This window comes from Candoia aspera, chromosome 8 (assembly GCF_035149785.1).
Source record: "Candoia aspera isolate rCanAsp1 chromosome 8, rCanAsp1.hap2, whole genome shotgun sequence".
Taxonomy (NCBI): domain Eukaryota; kingdom Metazoa; phylum Chordata; class Lepidosauria; order Squamata; family Boidae; genus Candoia; species Candoia aspera.
This window is the reverse complement of record NC_086160.1, coordinates 65768245-65786239: the sequence shown is the minus strand read 5'-3', so window position 1 is coordinate 65786239 and position 17995 is coordinate 65768245. Positions and strand designations below refer to the sequence as shown.

Genomic DNA, 17995 nt, shown 5'->3' with positions numbered 1-17995 from the left:
AAATTAAACATTGGTAGACAGGGAACCAGCGATGAATTAATAATAAGATCTCCTGTTTTAACTGTATTTTATTTGTTTGCTTGTTCTAATGGATGTAATGTCCTACGGCTACACAAGTTTCTAAACAGTTTTCAAAGACAACATCAAGTAGAGCATGTTTATAGCACAGGGTCATGTCTAAGTTGTAGCTTAGTTAACAAACTATGATTAACAAGCGATGTAATATGATATATCACCCAATCAGTGCTATATAAACTAGAATTTATCTGGTTTATAAACTAGCTAATCAAAATCACACAGAACCACATTATTGTTTATTGAATGTGTAGATCCAGTCTGTGTTGCTTTACTTCTGGAACTACAAACTGAGAACATCAGAGAAGCAAGCATGAGTAACTTGGCACACAATCACTACACATTACAAAACAGCAATTCTGACTGCATGTGTTGAATACCCAAAGGTAATGCTCGTGTAATTTATACAATAAAAAGAGAATGAGTAGAGTTCGCTATTATTTTTAATAGGTAGCATCTTGTAATTCCCTAGTATTCAATGGACCATAAACTTTTGTCCCTTCACTCTTCTGCCAACTCTGATCAGAAAACTACTTTTACTCGCAAGAGCAGAAAGCTTTATAATTCATTGCCAATTTGCACAACAGCACTGAGTCTTTGATGAGTGACACTGCAAACGAGTTATTTTCCAAACCATTTTGCAGTACTAAGCTTTTTAAATCAGTTCAGTTTAACTTTAAGATTAATGCCTGAAAAGGACCTGACTTTTCTTCATACTAGAAATACATGTTTTCAAATTTTTTATTATACATCGTTATACTATACAGAAATCTACCACTGCCACAATACTACATTATTGTATTTTATGTTACCAGCTTATATCAGGACGTGTTTTTATTGAACATTACTTTTACACCCATCCTCCTACAGTCCCCTTGATCTACATCATTTTGCCCCATGATTTGCTTTCTGTTTAGCTACTGGACCAATCAAATGCTCATCTTATAAACTTCCAGCAACTTTATACTATGTTTGTTCAACCATATCCTTAGCCACCACTTTGCTTCAAGTGATTTTTATCTGTGTGTCTGAAGCCCAAATGATAAAATATCCTCAGTGTATCTTCATCTGAATAACTTCATCCATTATAATCAGAATGTCAATGGTACAGTGACATGAGATTTTGATAGATTTTTGCTAGGGTGATATAATGAGTCCATCAGTTTGCATTTCTCATCATGCCTTCCAAACTCACCTATATTTCTAAAATCTCTTCCTACTACAAAGCTTATTCGGTGGAGTATGCAATTACGATTCTGTTCAATCATCGTTGGCTTCCAATTTGCTTCCAATCACAATGACTGGTCCAAATCATTTCAGCCTTTCTCCACCAAAAATGTGACCGGAGGAAACAAAACAGAGAACTTTGAAAATTCACAGCCCTCACACTGTAAAACTCTTCTCCCAATAAGGTCATTTGGCCCCATACTTTATCAGACTTCACAATTATTTTTAAAATTATAATGCCTTTGGGTTAATTTAAGTTTTGTATCCATAAAACTGTTCTTTTCTGCTTTTCTATTAATTTGCTTTAGTAAATTTTAAAATTATTTGGTTTGATATATAAGCCATTTAGAGATATCAAGACCTAAAGATACAGTATAAATAATAATACTTAGGATAAGGCAAGGTAAAGATGCCCTTGAGTTGAGCTCAACTTCTAGAGAACTACATGGATCCAACAGCACAATTTTCTTTGCAACAGTAAGAAAGTAGTTTCCATTTCCTGAGATGTTTTTGAAGTCTACAGCTTTGATATTCCCTAATCCAAGGCTCTACCCATCCAACATCTAGCCAAGCCCAACCATGTTAGCTTCTTTGTCTAGACAAGTTTGCTATTGATCCAGAAAAAACTATGGTAAGAGGACTGGGCATGAGTTATGAGTTAAAACACATGCTTCCCTCAAGTTCTTTCACTCAGGACCTTATGCTCCCTTAATTTTTTCTATGCATCCTTTCTCCTGGTGAAGTATTAAATTACTGTAACTATTAACCATTAATCAAACTTCAAATTAGGATTCATAGCTCTTAAGACTTCCAGAGGAACAGAAGGAACATACTATCTGAATCTCCAAATGTTTAACTATGGCTATGTCTCATCAGTCCACTGAGAATTTATGTCCTGCATGTTCAGCTTGAATAATTTCTTTCCACAGACAGAAGACTTTTATATTAATCAGAGCTTTCTTCAAGCCACATATTCAGGTGAGAAGTTATTTATACAAGAACATAAAAAGAGTTTTGAAGGATCATATACAATGATCAACCAAATGCCTATGAGAGATCCAATAAATAAATAAATAAATAAATAAATAAATAAATAAATAAATAAATAAATAAATAAATAAATAAATATCAAACAAACAAACAAACAAGCAAGCAAGCAAGCAAGGCAGGCATGGAGCAAATTCCCTTTCTTAATACTTTCCCTTCCAATTGATGACCACATTGGCATGAGTAATAGCTGTGACGGTCAAGCTTCTTTGGTCCAAGGCATATTGCTAGGTCCATGGCCTTCAGGTGCTGCAGTTCTAAACGTCAGTGGGACCACAGCCAAAACCAAAATGAATTTTAAAAATTAAAACTTCAAAATGCCCCAATTTTGTTTAAAAAGCATTCTATACATAATGTATAGACAAAAAGCATTCTATACAAATGTATTCCATACATAATGATTAAATAAAGTACAACTAGAACTAATAATTATCAAACACTGTTAAATAAATGAAGTTATAGTGTTAATTTATATGCCAGCAGGTTTACTGCTAGCATTATATGAAAATGCTGTAGAAAGCCAGTGTGTTAAGAAAGAGCAGGCAGGAAACATTTCTCCTACTCAAAAATGTACAATCTATAACCAATAGGTCAAAACGGGGGGGGGGGGGATCTTAGATTCTTACCACCCAAAATCTGATATAATCTTTTGTTAGTACACAGTTAAAATGGCAGTTTCCTATATCAAAAACTACTTCATTTTGTTTTACTGTTCAGCTTCACTGGATTAGCCCAAGTTCTATTATTATTTATGTTATGCATTAGATTCACAGATTCTGTGAATCAATTTATACAGCACTCCCATTTTTTCCCACAACTACCATCCTGTGAGTTACTTGGGCTAAGAGATAGTGACTGGCACTGAATTTCTCAGTGAACTTTCATAAAGGCGGAAAATAAAATAATAAAATAAAATAAAATAAAAATATTTATGGATGGATCTGAACATGGGTCACCCTGGTCCTACTCCAATGTCACAGTGCAAACGGACTTTACGAATCACGACTGGATTCAAGTATTACTTTCATCCGTAATGTAATACAATGTGGTTTGCTTATTTGTGGATAATTTGTAAACTCAGCCATCATGATTTATAAGCTATGTTTTATAACTCAGTGTGTTGTATAGCCCAGCCAACTGTGGCTTGTACAACCATGATTATGCATCTTACATAGCTATGGTTTGCATAAACACAGGGATTGCAAGTTTTAACATTTTTTCATTATTAACTTATTGTCAGCAATTAACTTGATTTGATTTGCTTAAAATTGGGTATAACTTTATTCTTTTTAAGCCAGAAGAAATAGGCTACATTTAAATAGAAAGATTTTAAAGTTTACTTTACGGATATCTGTTGAAATGGATTCTTTATGACTTTTGCAGGTCTAACAGAGAATGGAAAACAACTTTTCAGATATTATTTTCATATATACTTTAATAGGTTTTCTGTTAATGAAAATATTTTCTGCCAATAATCTTATGTTTCACAAAAGTTTTTCATAGATATCTGAGACCAATTTCTCAACTGAAAATATGTAAGATCCAACATATCAAAAGCTATTATGCATATCCTCCCTTGGAAAGAACGGACAGCTATTTCATTTTCCACTTTCCCTTCTAAAATAAATAATGGTTCACTGCATCAGTAAAAAGTCTTTGTAATAGTTTTGTACATGCCTAGTGTTTTTAGTATAGATATATGTTCAAAAGTCATGGTAAACCAGAGCTCCAAGAATTTTGAGTTGCTATGAATGGGTTGCTTGGTTCCTTCTGCCTTTGGGACCTACCGATCAAACCATGCAAACTCTTTTTGCAGTTTTCTTTCCACAATATTCAAATGGAAATATTTGGTTTGCTTCTCAAGAAAGGTAGAAATTGGAAGCCAAGAGTCAACAATGGATTTCAACTCCAGGTTGTTAGGAAATCAAGCTAGAGTTCCCACCATGTGAGTTAGCTGTATACATCTGGAGAACATACGGCCGAGTGAAGATGGCTTCAATTAACAGCATTATTCAAAAAACAAAGTTCCAATGTTCACTTCATCACACATCTTTACGATGAGAAATAATTTCCTATGCATAGTTTTCTCATAAGCATGGATATGTGTGTGAGACACTGTGCAGACTCATATACCTTTCTTTAACCATTGCAGCTTTAAAAGTAAAATCAAGACATATTGCTGCTATCACAGGATTATTTTCTAAAAAGAAATACCAGGTTTCATATCACTACCAGCTGTAGTTCACTGTCTAGCAATATACTATGTTTCAGTGGGACAGACTCCTATTATTCCTGTACTGAGTTTAGGGGTGTTTACTGCTAGGTAGTAAACAGAATACCAATCTAGAATTTATGTAAAGGAATGTAGACTTGACCTTGGGATTGGGGAAGGAATGGGTGGTCCATTAAGGAGGGAGTTTCAGAAACGTTTATTCAGATTGGCTGACACATATTAAGCCAGAAGTTCCCAAACTTTCTCATTTCACGGCACCATTACTGCCTCAGTAATTTCACACTGTCCCTAGGCCAGACTGTGAACTACTCTGAGCTAGTAATTCATGAACCCACAGTGCCCCTGGGAGTTTGCTGCAGTGCCCCAGGTTGCTGCAGCACAGAGTTTAGGAACCACGGTGTTAAGTAATAATATGCAGTAGCTTAGTTTTGGCTTAATGTGTTATGTGAACCCTGTTTCTGATTTGCATGGCTTAGCCGTCCAAGGTTTGAACCCAGAAATTGTGATAAATGTTGGAAGTTTGGTAGACAAGACTAATATGTAGCCTTCCTCCTAAATGCCATAGACAGCTGACATAACTGATAAGTATACAAATAAACAATCCAGTGACCTATGTTGGTACACAAGGAGAAGCTCAGTGTAGAGAGGGAGGCACCATAAAATGAATTACAAGATAGGTATGTGTTCTTACAGTCAATGACCACAACAAAATGTATTATTCAAAACACGTATCTTTTGGCCTATGGATTCTAAAAATTCCATCCCTCAACACATGTTCCTAGAAACCAGGAATCAAATCTCAAAGATAAAGCAAACAATATGGGAATCATGCCATTTAATCAATATGACATTTGAGAAGAAAAGTATCTTTCTGGATATACAGGAACTTTACAAAAATAGAATGTTTAGTTTTTTTTCTGTGTATCCCAGAGAATTTTCAAATGCTTAGTTATTCATTTGCAGATTAGCGTTAAACATTCAACAAGAACTATACTTTATACTTCTCCCAAACATACTATTTCATTCTAATACTATGTTCATAGGATAACAGCAACATCCACAAAGTATTTTTTCAACACCTTTACCCAATTTTGGTTACAGGGTGGCTCACATGTAAGCAAGAGAAGAATACAAACAAAATACACCTCCCCCCCCCAGCAAGTAAGATAATATAGGAATTACTAAGGTTGTAATCTTTCTGAAATCTGATATAAATTAAAAGAGGACTATTTGGTGCTACATACAGACCTCTGAAAAGATCCTTCCATTGGGAGAGCATATTATTCCCTTTTGATCAACAAGATTTTTTCTGGTTTGATTTCCAGGATTGAGGTTGTCCTTTGTGTTCCCCAAATTACACATTAAAGATATGTATGTATTTTCAGATACATACTTGTTTAATTATGGGTACAATATCTAGGATGAGTAAAATGCCATGTTCAAATATCTGAGATACCTCCGTTCAGACAGATATTTCATATTTTCTTGATTTTTCCTGCACAGAATCTTTGGGGAAGGGGGTGGATCATACCTGATCAGACTAAAAGCTGTATCAGCATCTCAGGTCTTGAGAAATTAGCAGGAACAAAAATCAAAGGCCTGGCCAGTATATCCCTTTCACATGTACCAGTTTTGTGTGTCTCATCAGCCAGATAGCATTTCTACCCTTACTGTCAGTTCAAATAAAATATTCTTAGGCTTCAGACAAGCTTCCCCCGAGGTTTTACTAGTCATGCTTAGTGAGGAAAATGTATTATACTTCCAAAATTCCTACTGAAGCCTTACATATATGTGGCACAGTAGAGAGATGGAATGCCTGTAAGAGCAAAGCTAATTGATATCTGATTCATACTGATCTTTTTGTATGTGTATTTCCAAAATGAACTGTGCTTTCAGAAGCTGAACTGAAAACCAAAATTATTGTTGCCTTTACTATTATGATGACATGAAGGGATACATAATGAATCATACCATCACTGAAATATATAAGCAGCAAGAACTGCCAAGCAGACGGTTACCATATGACACTGTTATTCATCTCTCCATAAATCAGAAACAATCTTTTAGTTTCCATCTTCGCCTGTGAAAATTAACACAATAGCACAGAATCTAAAACTAATAAACCCCTAAAAATATGAGAATTCAAAGAATAGTTCAAATACTGCACCATTCTGAAGTGCTTAAGAGTAAATAGCTGTCTGAACTTCACAATTTGTCTACATTTATTCTCATACTGTTATTTTTATGAAAAAGTATTGCTTGGGAAAGAAATTGGGTATACTGGGTATACTATACCCAGAGTCGTTTGTTGAGATGGGTGGTGAAGAAATGTGATAAATAAATAAAGACTTCATTTGCTTTATATTCCCTGTACAAATAGGTCTCAAAGTTCCCATTTTACATTTAATGAAACCACTGTTTTGTCAGCCAACCTGAAGGATGTCTATTTTGGCTTTTAGGATTTATCCCAGTTTAACCGTAGCAGTTTAAAGAATATCACATTTATCAAATCTTAACAAGAATTTATCCTGCTCTCAAGAATTCTATTGTTCTGTAACAGAATATGGCATGGATTGATCAGCTTTGTATTTTCTTTGCTAAATGTTGAGCCATAATATACAACATTGATTATCTGGTATTATTATCATTATTGTAGCTTTATGAAACAGAAACAAATTGTATATAAGGTTGTCCTTTTTTATGATCCTGTGTCCTTCTCATGAATAAATATCCTGGAGATACAGAGGAATAAGAAATAAGGCAACGGGTTAATGTTAGTAAGCGGCTTATTAATTGAGATCGTGAACCCTTGGAAGGCGAAGAGACATCCTGTCTCCCAATCACAGAGACCCCAAAGTTGAAACACTGCCTGAAGTAGCTAATCCAAGCTGGTCTAAATGATGAGGGTGGTCTATTGATGATCAACCAAAGTAAGGATGGACCAGACCATCAAGAAGCTTTGAAGGCAATGAAGATTTTAAGCACTTTATTATCACCTATGGCAGTTTTTTTTAGAAGCTACTTCATGATACATGTCCTACCCTCCAGAATAGACGTCCAACCTTTCCTTACTTCAATTATTGCTGCTTTGGGGTTTCTTTCTCAGCCAGACTGAGAATTCATTAGATATAGGGCAGAGCTGGCCATCTGACTCTTGTATCTGTTATCTAAGATGATTCTTCTGCTTGTGACTTTTCTTGCTATTGTCTATATCTTATAGGTTGTATTGCAACATTATTTTAATAAACTAAGAAAAGGGTACTTAAATGCCTTCTTTGTGACCTTGTCTAAAACTTCACCAAGGTACTTACAAGGGAGAAAACCTACTTACTCCTTTCTAAATGAGTGATATGTATGAATGCCTGTGTTGGGCAATTCACAATTCAAGAAGATTTGGCATCCACTGTGCATGGCAGTGTTTTTCAACACTTGGCAACTTTAAGAGGTGTGGACTTCAACTCCCAGAATTCTCGGAGTTGAAGTCCACGTCTCTTAAAGTTGCCAGGGTTGAGAAACACTGGTGTATGGGATCAAAGAAGTCAAGATGGCAGTTGACGCAGTGCAGCTGAAGCCCCACCCATGCATCAACATCTCACTTGTACCTGCAAAGGGTAAGACTTCAATTACATTGCCATGACTGCCATCTTGACTTTCTAACACCCAAAGTGGACATAGCTGCTTTTTTGAGCCAGAGACAATCAGATACAAGCTCTTAATCCCAGCATTATCAGCAGAAGGCACATGATGTGAAGTGGGGCTATCAAGGAAGTTGGTGCTGATCTGTAGGACTGATTGGCAGAAAATCGCAAAAGCCTCTCCAGACCTAAGAATGTCACAGTTGCAGGAATTAACTGAAAAGTTGCAGCAGTAGTCCAAGTTTATATCCCCCCTTTCCCCACCATCTGTATTATTAATCCCCTGAGCAAAAAATGTCAAATAAAAATCTAACTACTCACTGCTTGCCTGAGAAAAACTATATACAGGTAGTCCTCACTTAACGACCACAATAGGGACTGGAATTTCAGTGCTAAGCGAAGCAGTCATTAAGCGAATCTGACCCAGTTTTATGACCTTTTTTGCGGCAGTCATTAAGCAAATCACCATGGGCATTAAACAAACCACATGGTCATTAAGCGAATCACATGGTTCCCCATTGATTTTGCTTGCCAGAAGTTGGCCAGGAAGGTCGAAAATGGTGACCACAGGACCACAGGACACTGCAAAGGTCATAAATGTGAACTGGTTGCCAAGTGCCAAAATTGTGACCACGGGGATGCTGTGATGGCCTTAAGTATGAGGACCAGTCACAAGTCAGTTTTTTCAGCACCATCGTAAGTCCAAACTGTCACTAAATGAATGGTTGTTAAGCGAAGAGTACCTGTATGCATATAAGGACAGATATTCTGTATCTCACATTCCATGTAACCTCAATTTTTAATATATCCAGAACCAAAATAAGTGTTTAATCATCCAGTATCACCTTTCCCACACACTTTCCCTACATATGTTTCTTGCCATTACTTTAAAGAGAGTTCAAGATCAGCAGCTATTGCAATTTCTGAAAATATTTGCTCAAATTTAGACCAACCACCAAAAATAATTCCATTAGCATTTATATATAGTACAATCTAAAAAGTCTTCTTTCAACACTTCAGTAAATAATATTCAGCACTCTATTACTGATTTCCTATTCAGGAGCAACACAGACATCTATGAAAAAGGAGCAAAATTCAATGCTTCCTTCAGAATATGACACAAAAGGTTTTATACAGGAGTAATACAATCTATACAGGCAAAAATATATATTGAGTTCAGCTAGAATTATGTATTTTAACAAAATTATTGTAATTACTCTTATTTGTCTTGGGTATATCCAGCATTGTGTAAGCAGATTTTTGTTCACGCAACGTGATTTTCTTTCCCCTCTCCTGACCCCACAGTGCTACAGATGTACTCTAGAAGTTCTCTCAACTGTGATTCAGAGAGGTCGGAAAAGATGACAAAGTGAACCCTGAAATACAGGAACTGAGTTCATATATCTTCTTTTAAGCTATAATGTGGGTGGCTTTGGTTTTGACTTAAGGGCTGGCATTACATGTTACACTAAGCCATAAATCATGGTTTAGAAACATCCACCAAATACGTTAATTAAAAGAAAGCAAAGCACAGTATGGATCAGCACAAAGTACAACATCAGCCACAAATCAAAGTTTGCATCATGCATTGACATGTCCAGTAAGGGAGATACACTGAGGATTTCTATACATATGTATTCTGAAATCTAAGTATTCCCTATTTTTCCTTTCTCATATATTAGGACCTTATTTTATAAAAGCCATTCTCCAAGATACTGTATGGATTTATTTTATAAAATCAGCCATTCCCCAACATAAACTCTACATGCTGCTTATAACTACTCATTTGGACACACACACAAAGCTGTTCAAGCGCTGACATATTTAAATACCAAATCTTATATAACTTTCTGTACGTTCTTAGAATTCCCATGATCAAGTTAGCTACAATTTAACAAAACTTAAAGCATATTTCATCTACCTCGTGCTACTTAAGAATGAAACAAAGGCAGTACTTTAAACTAGTGAAGGGAATGAAGTGGAATTCAAATATTTTTGGCCATGCTGAGAAGTCAGGGAGATGTAGATCCAATGGATCTTGGAAGGCAACAGATTGGGCAACACTGTACTTTACCAAGTAAATGACCACTTTTAAGTGTGGGTTCATTTACTTAATTAATCTTTATCAATATGAAGTTTGCTTAACATAAACCTGCTTGCCTAGTAAACAACACCCCTTTCGCAACACGCTCTTCTTTAGAGAAAGAAGAGAAAGAGTTTGGACTTTTTATTTACGGCTGCGTTCAAAACCAGGCTAAACCTCATTTGTGACTTAGACCTACCAAGTTGCTTCTGGTTTATTCAACCAGCTATGGTTAAAACAATCCAAGTTTTAGTATAATGTGTAAATTCAGGCATTACCTGCATTCACAACTGGGTTTTGGAGTATACCTGTACTCTTAATCTTCTTTTTTGGCCTTCAAGTCAGACTTGATTCCTGGCAGCTACCTGGACAAGTCCATGCAGTTTTCCAGACAAGACTTTCAAAAGTGGTTTGCCCTTGCCTTCTTCCTAGGGCAGAAAGGGAGTGACTGCCTCAGGATCATACAGCTGGCTTCTAAGGCAGGACCAGAATTCAGGTTTCCTTGCTCCAAGCCCAGCACCTTAACCACTAGACCAAACTGCCTTTCAACCAAACTTAAGAGTAGCTTAAAAATGATAAATCACTGTATTGTAAAACTATAAATTAAAAATTTGATTATAAAGTCAAACTAGGAAAGAAATACGTAACGCACTGAAACAGCCTGATCACACAGACACAGAGATCACCTATAGGGACTACCTCTGAGAGAATCCTATATATTTCCTAATCATTCATACTGCAGCTATAAAGGAAATGTATACAAAAAACCACCTGGGGTGGTCCCAGGCAATACTCAAAAAAGAATCACTTCAAGAATGTACATGTAGTTGAGCATGAATGTCTGTTTCTCATACATTAAGTACTGATCTCCCCCTTACCTTTTTTCATGTTCTGATTGATGTGCTGCAGCTCAGTGTAACTTAAGCCTTTTCAAGACCACAGAACATCAAGTCATTTTTTATACTATAAAAAAGTTATCATTACTGTAAGATAGGGGAAAAGTAAAAGGAATATGAAAATAAAACATAATATTCTTTATTTCCATTACATTTAACATGCCCACTATAAATCTTAATACGATTTATGAGCTGGCAGACAACAACGTATTTCATCAATCTCCAGTTTTGTTAAATGTTATCTGGACTTTCTTTCAATATTTGATCTTGGCTGTAAGAAGCGCTACAAATCCACTTTCACAAAGGTATGTTGAAAGAAAAAAAAATAGGACCCCAAATGCTTTATCATATTCACTGTGAACTTTCATCCAACAACCTTCTGAAGTACTGCATCAAAAGACTTCCCCTCTCAGTCTAACAAGTCTAAGAGCTTAAAAAGTTCAGTGACAGCCTTCTGTTCACCTGTACTTACTAGCAAAATGGGCAACTAAAGTATCACTACGGGGTTTGTTTTAAAGTTGGAAGAAAGATGATCACATAGACCAGGGTTCCTCAACCTTGGCAACTCTTAAGCTGTGTGAACTTCAACTCCCAGAATTCCCCAGCCAGCCTGGGAGTTGAAGCCCACACATCTGAAAGTTGCCAAGGTTGAGAAACACCGCAATAGACCAAACCCCATTTTAAAAGTTCCAAGCAGTAGATGGCAGGCCACAGTTTTAAATACTCATAGCAGCACTGGCTAGTAGCAAGCTCTTCAAGTTTTGGTAGTAGTTTTTCAGCTGAATCTGGAGATGCAACTACCTTTGGCACCTTCACCACCACGAAAAGATGCTTTACCAATCATGCATGGTCCCTAGAACTGCCTACAAATGCTTTCCTCCTGAAGCTTTCTACAAGCAAACCAAAAGGGTCCAGTGACCCCATCAAGTACTGATTATATTTAGTGATTACATACTCTCCCTATCTCCAAGATCTGGAGATCTCCTAGGTCTGGAGCTCGTGCAGCTACATCAATTAAAAAAAAAATTGAACATTAAAATTATAAAAAAGTAGATGCTCAAGAGCACAGAATGCTTATTATCCTATCTGTTATGACAATTACATTGTTTAGTATCATTTTTATTATTTTATTTTAAATTACACTGTAACCTGCAGTAGGATAAATATAAGTACTTGCCTGAAAATCACAATACAGTCAGTGAAAGAAACAAGCATCATGTCACTTAGTAACTTGCACTAAGCCTCTTCAACTGCATAATTTTAATCAAAATGGTCTTTATAAGTAAACAATTGTTAGCCAACATTGGCGCTTCCTACCAAATCCTTACAAGTCATCCAAAGCAGCCATGCAAACAGCTGTGTTTCCCCAGATCTCCACTACAGATGAATGATATCACCATCGCAGCCAAGATTTAGAGAAGGTGAAGAGAAGGCAGAAAAACGGACAAGCTTCTGACAAACCTACTCATTGCCAATTTCAATGGATATACTTTGTATCAATTTATTCAAATACAGTACATTGTATTTACTGAAGTTAAGCAACTTTTTTTCCCCCTCACACTAAGCGAGGGTGGCATTTGCAGGAATAGAACTCGAGACAGACAGAAAGTAAAAGGCACTTTTCAAGAGAATCAAAGGAATATTTTTAAAAGAACGAGGAAGTTCAGAATGTTGCCAATACTAAAGGAAGCAACAAGTCTCAAAAAGTGCAGTTCAATGCAAGTTGCGTAGGGGAACTTAGCTCCAGGAATGCATCAAGAACCTGAATATGGCTTCCAAGACGAATGTTCTACTAAACTGGGCAAGGTTCTTTCCCCAAGAGACTTGCTTAGGAACTGAGCTGCAAAGTTGCAACCACTAGCACCATCACACAGATTTCTAAGGAATTATTTGCATCAAATACAGATTTAGCAATACTGAAGTAGTACAGTTATTGCTACATGACTGATCAGGGTGGGAATTAAAATCAATAAATTCCACTTTAAGTTCTCCACAAAATTTACTAGCCATCCTTTCATGTTTACTAAATCTTCCTACCCATTTTTTTTTTTTTTTTATCGTTTGGTGTAGTTCCTTAATCTAGTGATCCTATAAGGGCCTATTTCAAGTCTGATTTAATGTGACATTAAATCTAATCCATCTTCAACAAAGCTGGAATATGAAAAAAGTAAATGTCATGGAATAGGCACTAAAAGTCATCATTAACATTTCAATTATCAAAAACATTATATAGAGTATTGCAACAGAGCAAGCATCCAAGATGTAATATCTATACTTTACTAGCAGTGTGTGTGTCGATCTGTATCTACACATGCAAGCTGCTTCTGCTATCGCACATACACACACAAGTGCATGGAGGGACCTTAATATGCACATGCATCTATCCTGCCAATACAAAAGTCCTGCTGCATCTGTGATTTCCCCAACAACTCTCATCTCTGCTTTAAACAATAAAGTTTGCATTGCTATCTTGATTGCTGATACCACAGCACTGCAATTAGATGAGGGGCCATAGCTCAATGGTCGAACAATTCTTTGTATGCAGAAAGTTCCAGCTTTAATTCCAAACTTTTCCCAGGCTGAATGATTAAAAGGTTCCAAAGGTTAGGAAAGAGCTGATTTGAAAAACTCAAGCAGTTGGCAAAGGGATAGCTGGATCGGTCATTGGACTCATAATACAACTTTATAGGTTTATATGGATTTGACAGTAACTGAATCTCAACCAACATTTTTATTCTACATCATTACTGTATTACATTTTTGCAAAACAAAACCCCAAAATACAAAATAAAAAAGCCCCCCAAAACAAAAAACCTTGACAAAGGTTTTAAGAATGGGAACGTACTAAAACTTACTTGACAAACCTGAAAATACTTGACAAATGAGCAAAACAGCAGTCTGCATTTATGTTCTTATGTGGAAAGCTGAAATTACACAGTTATTCTGAAGTCATCATATCAGATATCCATTTATCTGGTTAAGATCATAGCAGGGAGTATCAGTGAGCACATGAATACTCTTCTAATTACAATAAAATGCACCATCGTTATTTTGCCCACATGCTCTCTGCTGCTGCTTCCCATTGCAGGCTCACAGACAAATAGGTAAATATAGGTGGTCAGTAAAAAATAAGTGCTTTCCCTTCATAGAAGGGTTTAACAGAATTGTCCAATCACATGTGCTATGCTGGTCTTTGACCGTAATCAAGATTTGTGATCACATGTGAAACACCGTAATCCTAAACAAGAAGCTGCTGCAGCTATGAAAGACAAGTCACAAATGTTCAAAACTGCATGTAGTAATTTGTCCCCTTTCTTAAAACAAGTTGCACACATACAATTTCTCTTTCCATCCAATCAACCATATTCAATGATATTTTAACAGGAAACAGCATTTTCGCCTACGTTAAAAAGAAACATCAAGGCACAAATCTCAGAAAGTTTAGATAATATACTTACCAATTCGAGTCTCAGTGCAACTGAGAAATAAATATGGAGAGTGCTGTTTTTCACAGGTAAAATTCAGGAAGCCTGTGTCTATCAACTTTACTGTGGGCTGCATGGTAAGGCCCCCCATGGAATATCATTCAGCAATAGAACCTTACTTATATTTTAACCAGGATTGTGAAAGCCTACAAATACTAATGCATCCAATTTTGACATTGCTGGCCTATCTCAGCCTTCAGTTCAAACATTATAGCATAAAAATGCATGTATTACCTCTTCAGGAACCACTGAAGTTTTGAAACAATTGTTTTTAAGAATGGGAACTTACTAAAACAAAGGGCAGGGATAAAGCCCAGCTAAAACTAATCCATCTATCAGTTATCTCTATCTCAGAGACACAGTTGAGAGCAGGAATCATATATAGATGTTTTGTTTTCTCCTATCCCTAAGAGTATGAAACAAAACTAGGAGAGATCATCAACCCTCTTCCTCCCCTCTCCATGGAAATTCAGCCATAAAGGTTTCATACAGAATCTTGCACTTGAGTCATTGCAGTTCATAGGCCAATGAAACATTCCCACTAGGTTATGAAACACACTGCAAAACAAATGTACAGAAGTTGTCTTACTATATTTACATGAACGGTCAAGAAGGATATCAAATTATCTTCTAAAGTTCTCCCTGAAATCAGAAAGATACCCCTAAAATCGATAGCCCGATCTCTACTGGCAGCTAACCATTGCAAAGATTCTCTAGGGAAGAACTAAGAGGATTATTCATCCGAACACAACTCATGTTTAAAAAGCCACCCTTGTTCCTAACAGCTAGTGACTTTCTCCTTGACAATCTTCCTTCACCCCCCTGCTCCTTTTCACACCAACATATTCCCACCACCATCAGCTATAGATCTGTCATATAAAGCACTTTATAAAAACCAAAACAAGGCACCTCTAATCCCCTGGGACTGGATACCTTTTATTTTCCTTTCATGCTGGGGAAGGATGGGACTGACTCTGGAGAAGCTAAAGACACGCTTCACTTCCGTTCTCCTTACCCCCATCTAAAATGAACCACTAAAAAAAACCCACAAATAAACAAAACCGAGCATCCTTAATTTTAACAAAGATAAAGGCAGCATGCAGTGAAATCTTTTTTTTTTTAAAGGCATTCACTGCAGGGCCAGGCTTGGGCGCCTCTTCCAGCAAGCATAAGCCGCTTCTAGAAACCAGGATAATCTGTCCCTTAGACCAGAGGAGACCCAAGCTCTGATTTACGGGGATCTCTTTCTATTTTCCGCCGTTTGTGGGGAAGCCAGGCCCACCGCCCAGGCAGTTTCCAAACCCGGCGGACGAAAAAAATCGAGCCCTTGGTACCTTAATTTAAAAGAAGGGAAAAAACCCTCAACAATCAATCAATCAATCAGGAAGCCTGGGCTCCGGAGCTCCTTCCCTGCGCAACGTTTCGGGAAAGAGGCTTCTCCTTCCTTCCTCCTCCGGGCGTGAGAGCCAAGACAAGGTACCGGCAGGCGAATAACTGTTTCCCGCACCCCTGTGCGGCCGAGGGGCCGGGAAGAGGAAAGAAGCGCCGCCAAGCCAGCGGGACTCAGCGGGGGGAAGGAGGTCAGGGAGCGGCGGCCGCTGCAGCAGCATCCCTGGGAAGGAGGCGGAGGAGAGCTCGGAGCGCCACCGCGGCCTAGGGAGCGGGAATGGGGGAGAGCGCGGGGCCGCCCGGCCGGGGGAGGCTCGCCCATCGCCGAAGCAGCCCGGGAGGAGGGAGCAGCCCCGGCGGGGAACTCACCCGAGGCGGGGGGCGGCCCCGCGGTGGCCCTCTCCGGCCGCGGGGACGGGAGGGGAGCCCGGCCCGGGTGCGCTGCCCTCACTGGAGGGGGCTGCGGGGCTTCAGGACGGCATCCGGGGTCCACCAAGGGGCGCCGGGGCGGACCTGGAGGCGAGGCGAGGCGCCGGGCGGATGGGCAGGGAAGGGCGGCCGTCCGCCTTTCCTACGGCGCGGCTGCAGCCCAGGCGAAGGGGGCGATTTCAGGCGGCGGCAGCGCCCCCCGCCGTCGGCTCCCCTCAGCTGGCAGCTCCCCGCGTCGTCTCATCAATCAAGGCCCGGCCTGGCCGAGCAGAGAATCCCGGGAGGTGAGAAGGCGGCGCTCTCCCCGCGGCAGCTCCTCCGGTTCCAGCTCCTGGTGGCCATTTTAATTCCCTGCCCGGCCGCTGCCGGTGCGCCTCGTTCCCTCCCTTCCTGTCCTCCCGCTTCCTTCTTTCCCTCCGCCGGCTCTCGGCTGCGGCCCGACCCGCCCCGCCGCCGGTTGGGGGCTCGCTCGCTCCCTCCCTGTTCCTGCTAGCTGGTCCCTCCACGAAGGCTTCCGACCGAGGTGGGAACTGGTACCCCGACGTCCGTCGAGCAGGCAAAAGGAGGGAGGGAGGCTGTCTCCGGTGGCGTCTCCCGCCCAATCCCGGGAATTCTGCCTTTTTTGAAAGATAGAACCCAATTATCTTCAATCTTTTTTTCAACTGGAAAAAAAAGGCCACCACCACAGCGAGCCAAAGAAAGGGAGGAATGGTATAAGGTATTTTGTGAAATAATATCCACGCTGACATCCTAAAATCATCGCCCCCCTCCCCCCAAGGATCGAAGAGTTGCAATTTAAAAGGGAAAGACGGAATTCTTCACCTGGCGCTGACCGTGAAATAGCTTGGGGGCGATCTCCCGCTCTGTTTGATACCAAATACTGTCCTGCTTTCCCCAGACGAGCTGCATAAACTTAGAAGTTTCCCCTTGGACTCGGGGAGAATATGAGGCATTATCATACTGAGAACAGTAGGCATATAATACAGCAGGTATGTTTTCGTCCATGAAGGTCACAAATTGCATCCTTATTTATGGGACCTAAAAGGGGCTAACAACCACTGTGGAAACACCAACAGTGCACGTGCAAAAGAAATCACAAATGAGAATAATCGTAGTTGATAATTCTGTATATACATCGGTTTAATAAAGATGGTCTTTAGATGAAAGAGTGTGCATCCCAACTTTCTTTTCTGGCTTTATCCCATTTTCCCCAGTTTCTCTACTTCCTCCCTCCCTCCATCCACTGGTTATACTGTACTTTCTTTCCTTGTTCAGTTCTGTCTGCATAGCAGGCAGATGCCTTCAGTTTTGCCCCTTAAGAAGGCAGCTGTTGGGCAAAATGACCTTAGGCAGATGCTGCATGGGAACCACATCTGTATTTGCCAGTGAGAGATCTACCTTCTATTGCCGAAACAAGCTGTTTTGCTCACCAGATGCAGAGGAGAGCCAGGTTAATCTATAGTGGCAAAAGAAAAATCACGAAGAGTCCAGTATTT

The 17995-nt window shown here is 39.0% G+C and overlaps 1 protein-coding gene across 1 annotated transcript in view; it reads right to left on the bottom strand.

Annotated features, from left to right (window-relative positions):
* WDFY3 (WD repeat and FYVE domain containing 3) overlaps window positions 1–16515 on the bottom strand; it is a 146208-nt gene extending 129693 nt beyond the window's left edge. Inside the window, exon 1 of the mRNA XM_063309907.1 lies at window positions 16440–16515. The gene's annotated coding sequence lies outside the window, so the exon portion shown is untranslated. The remainder of the gene's footprint in view (window positions 1–16439) is intronic.
* Between the last annotated feature and the right edge of the window lie 1480 nt (window positions 16516–17995).